This window comes from Priapulus caudatus, unplaced genomic scaffold, assembly GCF_000485595.1.
Source record: "Priapulus caudatus unplaced genomic scaffold, Priapulus_caudatus-5.0.1 Scaffold557, whole genome shotgun sequence".
Taxonomy (NCBI): domain Eukaryota; kingdom Metazoa; phylum Priapulida; class Priapulimorpha; order Priapulimorphida; family Priapulidae; genus Priapulus; species Priapulus caudatus.
This window is the reverse complement of record NW_014577618.1, coordinates 49,522-62,212: the sequence shown is the minus strand read 5'-3', so window position 1 is coordinate 62,212 and position 12,691 is coordinate 49,522.

Here is a 12,691-nt window from a genome sequence, read left to right as displayed (position 1 = left end):
ACAGGCCCTCTCCAGATTCCTGTCTGAGTCCCTCCCAGTAATCTAGCCACAGACACTCCGTTGTTAACCAAAAAACCAATTACTATGAGGAAACACTGGTAGCTAACGATACAAAGAGGGTATACATTGTGACCATGACCTCGTGAAGCAGGCTGCAGGAGGATAAATGAATAACAACAACAACAATTACTGACTGGTATATGCAGCGGGTACCATACATGCAAGGTTTTTCCCACCATTTCTTAAGTGATGTCTAATGATAGAAATTTATCATATAAATCTATGCTAGGATAACTACTCTTCGGTTAAATGAATAATTTTAGCAAAATATTGTTCTTCTCGGGATATATTGCGCATGCGCCAGCACCGTTGAAGGAGTGCAGTACGGGCTGAAAACATACTGCATAATATAGCTTGCCGAGGGAGAGAGGGGTGGGAGACTGAGAAAAGGCGGCAGGGATGCTGAGCGAGAGACAAGGTAGGCAAGGGGGAGGATGGAAGGGGATGAAGTAGTAGTTTAGCACGCTACAGGCTAGGGTGCTCGTCCAATTATAAACACAGGTCCACTGAAAAGAATTTATAACAGAAATCTATGCTGAGATACCCCCTATTAAACCACATTAAATGCATATTCTTTACAAAATATAACTCCTCTATTGAGATATTGCGCATGCGCTAACACTAACGTAGCCAGATTGTGTACTGACTGGTATATGCAGCGGGTACCATACGTGCAAGGTTTTTCCCACCATTTCTTAAGTGATGTCTAATGATAGAGATTTATTATATAAATCTATGCTAGGATAACTCCTCTTCATAGCATAACTTTTGCAAAATATTAATTGTTATTCTCGTGAGATATTGCGCATGCGCGAGCAAGGTTGAAGGCGTACGCGTGCAGTACGGACTGAAAAAATACTGCATAATATATAGCTTGCCGAGGGAGAGAGGGGTGGGAGACTGAGGAAAGGCGGCAGGGAAGGTAGTTGAGGTGCGGTAGAAAAAGATGGATGCTGAGTGAGAGACAATTAAGGTAGGCAAGGGGGAGGATGGGAGGGGTGAAGTAGTAGTTTAGCACCCTACAGGCTAGGGCGCTCTCCCAATTATAAACACAGGTTTCCTGAAAAGAATTTATAACATAAATCTATGCTGAGATACCTCCTAACCACATTAAATGCATATTCTGTACAAAATATAACTCGATCCTCTGTTGAGATATTGCGCATGCGCTAACACTAACGTAGCCAGATTGTGTACTGACTGGTATATATGCAGTGGGTACCTTACATGCACGGGTTTTTCCCCATTTCTTAAGTGTGATTATTTCATAATTCTGATTAAATTTTATTATATATATCTTTGCTAGGATAACTCTTCTTCAGTTTAAATGCATAATTTTGGCAAATTACTGTTATTCTCGTGAGATATTGCGCATGCGCGAGCACCATTGAAAGCGTGCATTACAGACTAAAGAAGACTGCATTATGTAACTCGCTATGTTATGTTATGTTCTCGTACTTTGTGTGTGTGTGTGTGTAAACTCTGACTGGAATTGCGCTCAGCATGGGTCCGTCTACGTTCGTACCTTTCTGTATTCCTGCACAGGACTCGCGTCGGGAGAGGCTGGAGGTGCAGTGGACTCGAAGAGGACTAACTGCGCGTGGTGTCTGGGTCTGGTTTGCCTCTCGTCCAGACCCTTCGGGGAGGGCGAGGCAAAGCTTGTGCAGCAGGACCCGTCCCGATAGCGCTGGTTCACCGGAAAACACAAGCGGCAATCTCAGCCATCACACGCACAGTACGTGGTTTCTGCGTGCAGAGCGGTGGTGTGGCACCACCCAGGGTCGCTGCGAGATGAGACAGATGAGAGGATGAAGTGCTATAGTGATCGCCACATTGTGCCGTAGTGGAACACTAGATGGTGTCGCTCTTTCTCCATTACGCGTGACAGTGGGATATACTGGCCTTACTCAGATGGAAGATGTGTACAAGTATAGTGTAAGATATGTCTACGCTACAGGCACAATCGAGATTGGAGTAGACAGAATGATTGTATGGCGTGAGGGTGTCGATCGTGAGGATAACGCGATCCGCCGGTTGATTGTCAAACACTTCTTTAAGCTTCTATCACAGTCAACATCGCGTTCGAGATGTCGAGTGACAAGAGGTGTGGGAGGTATGAACGGGGGGATGTGCCCTGGGCGATGGTTTGGATTGTTGGGCCCGGCTACCACAGACCACACACCCTGGTGGGGGACTGCAGAGGCGGAGAACATCTTACAGCGTTTTACCTCTCTGTACAGTGTCAATCGCTTCGTGACGGTGTAACCGTGAACGCGTTGTACCCGCAAAAACTCGTACAGCGAGTCCATGCTCCCGCACATCTCGACGGCACCCCCAACACCTCGGACGGCTCCCCTCGTACCTCGACGGCCACCTCCCCCCTCCGACTCGATCGGCACCCCCACTGCTCGACTGGGCTGCCCCCTCGTTACCTCGGACAACGCCCCCCGGGGAGATGGGGGGCGGGGGGCGGGTAGCTGTCGCGCGGGTGGCGCGTTGGGGCGTCAGCGGGTGTCACACTTCACAACAACGCCCCCGGAGTCGGTCGCTCGACAGACCTGCCCCATGCGTCGTACGGCTCGACGCCTATTCGGTGCCCCCTTCGTCCTCTGACACAGTGCCCCGCATCCGTACCTTTCGACACGCCGCCCGTACCTCGACAGCGCCCCTCCCTCGTACCTGCGACAGGCCCCCTCCCTTCGTACCTGCGACACGCCGCCCTTCGAAGTCGATGCCGGTCGATGAGCGAGGTCACGTGACACTTGCGGCGTCGAGCGTCGTCAGCACGTGCGTTGGCCGTCTCCTATGCGGCGATGCGCAGGTGCTTCCCAGACCCGCGCGCCGCTCTCGGTGCTGACGTCGGCCCTCCAGATGCCTAGATTGTTTGGACGAGAGAGAGAGACGGATGAGGAGAGAGAGAGAGAGAGAGAGAGAGAGAGAGAGAGAGGAGAGGAGAGAGAGGAGACGAATGATGAGAGAAGAGAACGAAGAGAGAGAAGAGAGTAGAGAGAGTAGCAGAGAGAGAGAGAGAGAGAGAGAGAGGAGAGAGAGAGAGAGAGGAGAGAGAGAGAGAGAGAGGAGGAGGAGAGAGAGAGAGAGAGAGAGGATGAGAGAGGAAGAGAGAGAGGAGAGAGGAGAGGATGGCAGAAGGAGAGAGATGAGAGAGAGAAGCGAGAGAGAGAGAAGAGAGAGAGAGAGGAGGGAGAAGGAGCAGAGCAGAGGAAGAGAGAGAATGGAGAGGAAGAGAGAGGAGATATGAGAGAGGAGAGTAGAGAGTAGAGAAGAGAGAGAGAGAGAAGAGGGGGGAGAGAGAGGAGAGAGAGAGCAGAAGAGCAGAGAGGAGGAGCAGATGGAGAGAGGACGAATGATGAGGCAGAGAGAGACGAGAGAGAAGAGAGAAGAGAGAAGAGAGAGAAGGGAGATAGAGAGAGGGGGGGCGGAAGACATCCCGAACGAGCTGAGGAGAGGAGTAGAGAGAGGAGAGAGGAGAGAGAAGAGAGAGAGACAGGACGAATGAGACAAGGGAGCGAGGGAGATAGACTAGAGAGAAGGCAACGAGAGAGTGGACGCAGAGGATAGCAGTATCGAGAGAGGAAGAAGGGAGGTGTGGGAAGATGTGAGGAAGCAAAGCCCCTACGACCGAGAGAGGTCCCGAGGGAGGGGAGATGAGATATGAGGGAGGAGGGAACGACGGATTATAGGTCTAGTATATATATACAGGGGAGCGAGATGGAGGAGAGAGAGAGAGAGAGGGAGGAGGGCGATAGATCAGAGACTGGAGGGAGGATAGATAGGGAGAGAGGGGAGAGTAAGTGAGGAGGAGAATAGCCATAGAGAGATTGGAGATAGATAGACCCAGCGCGAGGATGAGTTGAGGAGGAGTGGAGAGCGGGGGAGGATTAGATATGAACAAGTGTGGGTAGAAAGGCGATGAGGATGATAGAGTAGAACGAGGAGGGAGAGATGGGAGGAAATGGATAGAGAGCAGACGCCGGAGAGCAGGTGAAGGGAAGAGACGAGGCGAGCGAATGACAGAGGGAGGATGCTAGAGCCAGGAGTAGAGCCGCATGAGCATGACGAGAGTAGAGAAAGATCGCAGAGATTATAGATGAGAGCAGAGGGAGGGCGTGCGGGCTGCCATAGGCGCTGAGGGAGAGAGAGAGATGGAAGAAATGGGAGAGGGAGTAGACATGGAGAGGCAGAGATGAATGTAGAGGGGAACTGCGACGAAGACGAGCGATGCGATTACGCAAGGAGAGAAGCAGAACAGGAGGGAAAAAGAAGATGAAAGAGGGCGGTGGGGGGAAAGAAACGTAGAGATATAAAGACACGGTATATATGGCCAGGACATAGCAGCCCGTCCTCGCGCCATCAGGGAGTGGCATGGCAGTATGGTGTATGGTAGCTTTTGAGAAGAGTATGGATAATTTTGACTGTAGTCTTGTATATAGTAGACAATCAAAAATTTTTTAGAAATTTATTGGGTCAGCTTGGTTTTCTAACAGTCCGCAGAGACGATCAGCGCTCATGCTAACGCTACTGGCGGTGACTCTGTGGGAATATGGTGGGTTGTCTAGGTATGAACCTGGTTAGTTCCAAATGTGTTCACGATACACGCCGTAAACATGGAATGCACAGGGATGTATCCGAGGAACGCTTCTCAAGCTATAGAATTCGTCTGGTGATCGTTATGAAAGTTGCCTACGAATGGCGCGTACGTTTAGTGTCTTCAGATAAAAGATGGAAGCTCCCCATCATGACGTCGATAGCAACACACTATCTGCAAGAGCAGAATAGGCTAACCACTCACCATGTTCACCTACGCAAGCCCTGTTAGGTACAGCTGCGTCAATAGGAGAGCTCCAAGCCTGTATAGGGCCATTAAGGCAAAAAGTCGCACCGTGACAACAACCCACGGATCGCCGCCAGGACTGGCAGTAGGCCACTGGCAATGGCAGTACGGTTGACAATGTCAACCCATAACTGAACTAGTCACAGACATGGTCCATATCATGGAAGTTTATCAACGCATTTAAGGAGCATGACCCTTCCCTTAACGCAAATTTAGCTTTTGAAAGTTCGTCACAGTAACATTGGTAAGGTACCTCATCCATGCCAGGCATGTAATGATTCAACTAGCAAAACCTCGGCAGTACAATTCTTGTCTGAAAACAGACGTCAAGCAAGTCCATGCTTCAACCCCTCACTCTTAGCCAGGGTCAAGAAGTTATGCTGACAATTATCTCTTCGCCCATCAGTCAGCCAGAAGTCGATATTTGCATGTCGCTTCTCAATAGATCGTGCCATATAAGAATGCCGTATGCCGGCGTAGAAAAAAAAAGTTTTCATCGCCTCGTCAGGACCATGTCCCAGAAATGTCTAGAACTTCTGCCCGTTGGATGCCCATTCGACCTTTGACCTGTGACCTCCAATTCTTCGGCACATAGTGATGGCCTTCTTTTCCTACATGGATGGCTTATAAGGCACCCGACTATCACGTAGCCTAGGTCGAGCGTGTTAGATTTGTTGCCGCAATTCTGCATTTTCCCCGCTATATCCTTTAAGTGGTAAGATTGTAATGTTCCCTTCTTTTGAGCACGCTCGTTGGACCCGGTTGGACGGCTTTGACCCGCCTTTGCCCCGCAGCTTCGGCATGACCCAGACCGTCGTTTGAGTGATCCCCTCCCAACTGGACGCGAATAGTGCGTCGACCGTAACGTCGAGCGCTGTTGCCGGGTTCTTACAGATTTGTGCCCAAGCTGTTGACCTGATGCCGACCGATCGACGGACCGGACGATCCACGCGATTCTACAGGGGGGCATCTGAACTATGTCAAGGTGAGCGTTTAAAAAAACCAGTTTCTTTAAACGGGATCGTCTAATTTGTCTGACTGACGATTGAGTCCTGATAATGGAGGTAAGTTTTCGTGCACGGCTCACCCTTTAGTGAATGCCGGCAAAGTATCGTGAAGTAGGTTTCCTCCGTGACGGCGGCGGCCACCGCTAGCTATTCGTTTGGTGACCGTCGCTGACGACGTCGGTAGGGGGTTCGCGCGCCGTTTGACAGTTGTATGGATGGTGCGTTCGCCCGACAGAGCCACGCTCGATCGCGGGTACATTCCAGAGAGTGTTGCTGCGGCCGAAATAGACAATGAGGGAGAGGAGCCACTACTGTGGAAGCGAAACGTTTGTGGTCTGCGCGGTCGCTGAGGTATGTACCAACGCATAAGCTGCATGAGCATAGTATAGCAGGAACGGGTGAAGGTTCAAGAAAATACTCCGGCGCGCTGGTCTTACCACCGCAAACCGAAAGGTCGGTCGTGGTAAGCAGCCACGCATAGCTGCATACATATATACAGAAACGTGAAGAAAGGACGGGGGGCCGGGGGCCATCGCGATTAACTTTCAGGAAATTGAATGTGGTCATCCAACGTAATTTGCTATTGCACATATAAAAAGAGTAGCAGAGCGGAAACGTTATTCGCTTGTGCGGGAGTTGAAAGACGGATCTGAAGACATCGCAGAACGAATATAAACGAGCGCAAGCGCACCACGCTAAACGGAAATGAACACAATACACAAAACAAGGAACATCGCCAACCGAACGCGAATCCAATCCGTGAACAAGACAATAGCATCACACAAACAATTCATCTCCGCAAGAACATCGCTGTTCGTTTAATGACACGTCTATCGTCAAAGAAAAAAATTGTTCACTCACGACGATCCGATAATGAATGAACAGGCGTTGGATTTTCCTACTCCCCTGATCTCGCGCGGTCATCTGCCCTGATTTCCATGATCGCCGTGCTGGCGGCGGTTGTTCGTGCTGATCAGCCAGAACGCGAATCCGCGCTTGTGGGCCGCCTGGCTGAAGTGAGCAAGCAACATGGGGTACAGTGGCTCCACTCCTGTTGATGTCACGCAGGCGATAGCTTGCGAGGCGGGTATCTGATTGTGTCACGGTGGGTCGGGGGGAATCTGACTCAGCTTAGTTTATGAATCACACAGGGTTTGTCGTGTTTTCTCACCCTATGGCAGTCCAGCAAGATCCGACAGGGCGTAATCTCGGACATTGCTGCAGCTGAATAGTATTATAAAAACTGTTTTTCTTTTATACAACATTTCTACTGAAACATTGTTCTCCTTCGCCGCCCCACGCGTTAGATGTCTGTCAGCCGGAAACGAAATCTGATTACAAGAGAAAATATAAAATGGAGGTTGAAATGAATCATATTTCTACTTTATTCAATGAACAAAGCAGATTTGGTTGCCTGGGTAAACTGACGGTAGTGAGAATCATCCACATATCATATATTATTAGCTATATACATAAAAAAAAAAAAAAAAAAAAAAAAAAAAAAAATTAAAAAAAAAAATCTATATATATTAGACAGTAAGTCACACACGAAACACATGTAGATAAATAACAAAGTCAAGGTGAACGAATGATAGGTGTTTAAAGTTTAAATTCGTTGACCGAGCTTTACGTAGATTACATCTCTTCATCAGGTCCAAGCAGACATTGAATAAGAATCAAATAATCAACAAGCCAAATACAGGATGCGTTATAGATAATCGAAAAATGTAATGATTCAGACAATCGCCCGCGGGCGTTGCCAACGTGTGCAATTTACGGCACTGCGCAAAATTGTGTGCATCATTCATTTTTGATTCTGTATAAGCAGTGTATTTGTTTTGAGTTATTGATTGCTAGTTTCCACAACTGTCTGGCTTGACTGATGCAGAGATGTAATCTCCGAATAGGTCTCGTCAATTAACTTTAAACTCCCTTATTCTTACCTGAGTTTGTTTTTATATATATATTATCTAATATAATACGTATAATGGTTTAATTCATCACTGATAGCCGGATCCTCAGAGGTGCTTTCTTTCACTGCATCAGCGCGACGTTTGGTCCGGTCGTGCTCGCTGCCATGCCTACGCTGATGAGTCGTTCTGCGTTTGTGAGAGCAGCGATCGGACCTGTCAGCCGCACGACGTTCAGCTCACTGTCGCTCTGTGTGAAGATGGCTGACGGCCCGTGTCTGAACACAAGAGGCCGCGACGGTACCGCCCAACGGCGCAACCAGCCGGACTCACGAAAGCCTCGTGTCCGGCCCGGGGCGAAAAACACGCATAACCACGCATAGATTGATCAGGACGGGGGTGGGCTGGGGGGGGGGGGTTAACGTATCACATACGATTGCAGATTACATCGAGATGATGGAGTGGATTGCATTTCACCGTTTCACTGTTTCTATACACTGCAGACGAAGATGTGCTCCGGCTGTGAAGGTCTTTTCGGTTTGCCATTGGTTTGTCAACCTCGGTAGATGGAGCGCCATCTTTTCGAGGCGACCTGCAGGGATAAGAATTTTTCATTTCCATTTCGCTAGTAAAATAGTAGACATGTGAATTAACGAGGACAGGTGATAGATGAATTGTTGGAATGCGTTGCCTATGAATAAATATACCTTCCAAACGGAAGAAGACTCTGCGGAGTGACTCACTTCGTGTAGATAAACACATAGGTTAATAAGTTAAAGCAAATACATCTTGGCTAGTAGTGAAATTATGATTTAGCAAAGGACGTTTGAGAACACTGGCAGCAGACACAGACGCTACACAATGAAATGCAATGCAATACAATAATATAGATACCTTTTGTTGTGAGAGTGGTAAGCAGGAGAGATTAGGGGGAGGTAGAGTAATTTATTCCCAACTAATTTATTCCTCACTACATGATAAAGCAAAATAAACATCAATAAATGGTAAACGGAAGATGCTACGAAATACGAAAATATGCGAGTTATGATCATTAAAATTCACACACAGCAACTGCTGCGACGCAACGACACACCTCCCACAGCGCTAACCAGCCAAATTTCAGCGGTCACGTTGGGCAATATGCGCTACTGTCACCGATTTCGCGGCGAGACTGCAAAATAGTGGATCACGCCAGGGCTCGAATTCTCCCTGATTGCTAACACGCACAATGAGTGTCAATATTTGAGAAATTGTCGAGTAGTACAAATATAAGCACTTTGCTATGTTCTGCGAGTGGAAATTTATAGCATTACACGCAATACATTTATCACTGTCGATCACGGAACAGAATATATTTCATGATTAAATGTCAGACTGGTCGGTCAAATGCCTAAACAAGTTCAATTCGCCGTTATTTACCGTACCTGCTTTAAACACTTTCATAATGTCTGATCACTTCCAAAAAAATTGCACGTTAGATGAATCTCATTTTGTCACGTAATTTTTAGGCACTCGCAGTTTTGTCGCCACACGCTCGCTCAAGACACTGTGGCGGCCGCGGACGTTAGGACACTTCCACTTTTAAGTACGTAGCTTTTTTTAAGGCACTCGCGATTTTTCGGCAAGTTGCTAAAATTGCAAAATTCGTCGCCCTGTCAGGCCTCCTAAAAAAATTAATGTTTGCTGTCCTCGCGACCGACGCCACGAAAATAGCTCACTGTAAAATAACTGATTATGCTCACAAAAAAAAGTACTTACCCGTACCTACCTCACTAAACAAATCATGGTCGGGGGACAGACAACTAGAATTTTGTCCAGATGGCCCTGTCAACCTGTGCACGAGCTCTCCTGCACGATGGTCTCACGAGCGATTGCTGATTCGTGCGCCATCAAGCTGCTTTGCCTTTGCCATGCGTTTCGCTGCGTTTGCTCCTGAGCCTGCTTCGCGCCGGAAGTGCCCGACGACCTATACGATCACGGAAAAATTAACGCGGCTGGGTGACTGTTGGTTCGTCTGCCCTCTAGCTACCACGGCAGGTAGGAGACGGTCTCTGACGCAATATATGGACACAGTATTTCGTGGTAGAAAATTAACTTGTTTGAACAAGGGAGTACAGAACGGCACTCCATACATTCAAAACAGGGGAGTCGCGCAGCAAAACGAGGTAGTTTTCAGTCTGAGATTTGCATCTTGTTTTAAGATTCTTGCGGGTGCACGCTGCCCATTTCTTTGGGAAATTAGCTGAAAAATACCGTAATTCCAAAGGCCATGCTCTGGAATCGAACTAGTTATATAGAGCAGAATTTTCATGAGTCACATCGGACTCGCATAATGGTCAATCCAGGGAGTCCGGGCAGTAAATCAGGGAGTATGTGAGCTCCGGACGTCTTGCCGTTAATTTCGTCCCTGGGTATTTGACACATATTATCCGACAACCTACAACAGAAAAAATTTACCTGAGGAATGTTTCGTCTGCGTCAGGTTCTCCCGCAGGTAGATCCTGCTCCTCGAAGCGTTGCTACTCAGTGGTTTTTCCCATTATTGAGGACAAAAATTTCATTGGGCAGCCCTCAGGGAGTTTAGTGTCTTAATGTCAATTAGTTCATAAAGAGTAATACGGCTTAAATCGCAAAGTAAAAAAATTATGTCCACATGTGTTCACAAAATGTAAGTGATTCTGTTCACTTTGTATGGTTAAATTGCGTTGCATTATACTTCCTATTTGGCTATTCCGTTCGATGTTAACAAACATTCGTTACTCGCTACATAGCCGCAATACAAGCATTTAATGCTCGTGATCAGTATGTATATTCAAATTGGAAGGTTTTTGGATCTTTTAACTAGTTGAGGAACATATATTATGCAGGTAAGATTTGAGGATCATTTTAGTCGGCATTAGTACTAGTACTTTAATGTAAAAAAATTTGCTACAAACATTTTACAAATATAAAGCATAGAATATTCGTGGAAGTAGTCAATTTAATTAACAGGGGTTCGTATCCTGTCATTCTTGCGGTAGACTCGTCTGGAGGATTGCTCATACATGATTAGTGAGCGACAGATAATTTAGTTGGCACCGCTGCAGGGAGTTAGTGCTTGGACGGGAAATGATACGCACCAGTCTCAAGGCACTCTTCGAATGCCACGAGTGTCTGGCGTTGACTGCGATCTCCGCGTGCGTTACGCGAACCCACTGTTCGTCCGCGCCAATCTCGTGTTATTACATATACTACAAAACATGACCCCCCCCCCCCCCCCCCCGGTCTATTAGATCTGGTCATTTGTAATATTGCATCTAAAAAGTAAAAACGATCTGAGCCACCTGGATGGTTGCGAATCATTGTTGGCAAAATTTACAGTATATTAGTTATATAGAATTATAATAACAAATCAAGTGTCCTAAATCACTTTCGTAATGCTACTGTTGAATAATGCATTAAATTCTATTATTTGGCAACATCAAGGCTCTTGATGAGTCAGCAGGTAGCAACAATTAACGCGAATAGGAATTACTTGTAACTGCGACGTGAGGCCGTGGTTAGCAACCAACGTGGTACCAAAGCTCTGCATGATATTTTATCAGATTATTCCGAGAAAGATGTACTGAGATGAGCTCGATCCAACTGTTTAAAGGAATCACAGTTTCAACTTAAAATCGAAATTATTTTACCCGGGTATATCTGTGTTACTTACAGTGAAAACGCATGTCATGTGTTAGTGTGTTTTAGTTGTTCCGTATTCACGGAGTATTCGGAATTTTCTTCCAGATTTTAGACCTTTACTGCTTTGGTACTGTCATTGGCAAATTGAGGCTTTCTAAGCAGGCAATTCAGTTTGATCTCTCTAATTTGAGCTTTTTGGCGCTTTCCGTTTTCAATAAGTCACTGAGACTTTGAGAGACTAATAATAAGGTTAGTTTAAGAGGGTAGTATTACTGTAGTGTTCTACATTAGGTAACAGTGTCGTAATGTTCACTGTCTGAGTGATTTCTGAATTTCGGTCAGGAAAACATGTGCTCTGCCCAGTAAAGAAAGAATTACGTATACTACGGCTTTTTTACAGTATTTCGTATAACCAGTCATAGTACGTAATACTCATAGTATATTAAAGTCTTACGTTTGCTTACGTTTCATAGAAGATTGATTATCGTCAATGTATCACATAATAAAAGATTCCAGCACTACTTATGATTCACACATGATCTTTGGCAAACAGTAAGCTGACATCTTGGGTGAGAGGGTACTTATTATCCGCAGTCCGTGTTCCGCTAACTCGTTTAACTCGTCATCATCAATCGCTCATCGGCTACTTTTAGTGCGTTGACCAAAACTATCGGTTTAATTGCTAGCGTTCACCGCAACGCTTTATCGTAAAGGAGAAAAATCAAATAAGATGTTTAAGGAACTTCATCTTGTATTTTTAGCATATTCTTTGCGCATTTCTCGTAATTATTTAGCAGCATGTTTTATTTCTATGCACATTCGTTCGTTGCCTTTGATATTAGTAATTATCGAACGCACGCCGCACGCGCGTCGCCTCCACAGCTACAGCACCCACCACGACACACACCACACCACGAGAGACACATCACATCACACTAAGCCACACGCATCCAGCAGCACGACCCAGGCCATCACAGGCAGCACACACGCACCGCACGCACCAGCGCTACAGCACGCACGAACTACGCACGAACTTACGCCGGCACGCAGGACGCACGCAATGTACGCGCGACACACCACAACGCGGCGCGCTGCACCTCACACATGGCACACACGCGCGGCACCCACACACATACACACACAACACACAGGACACCACACACACACAGCACACACACAGCCATCACAGGCCACAGGGT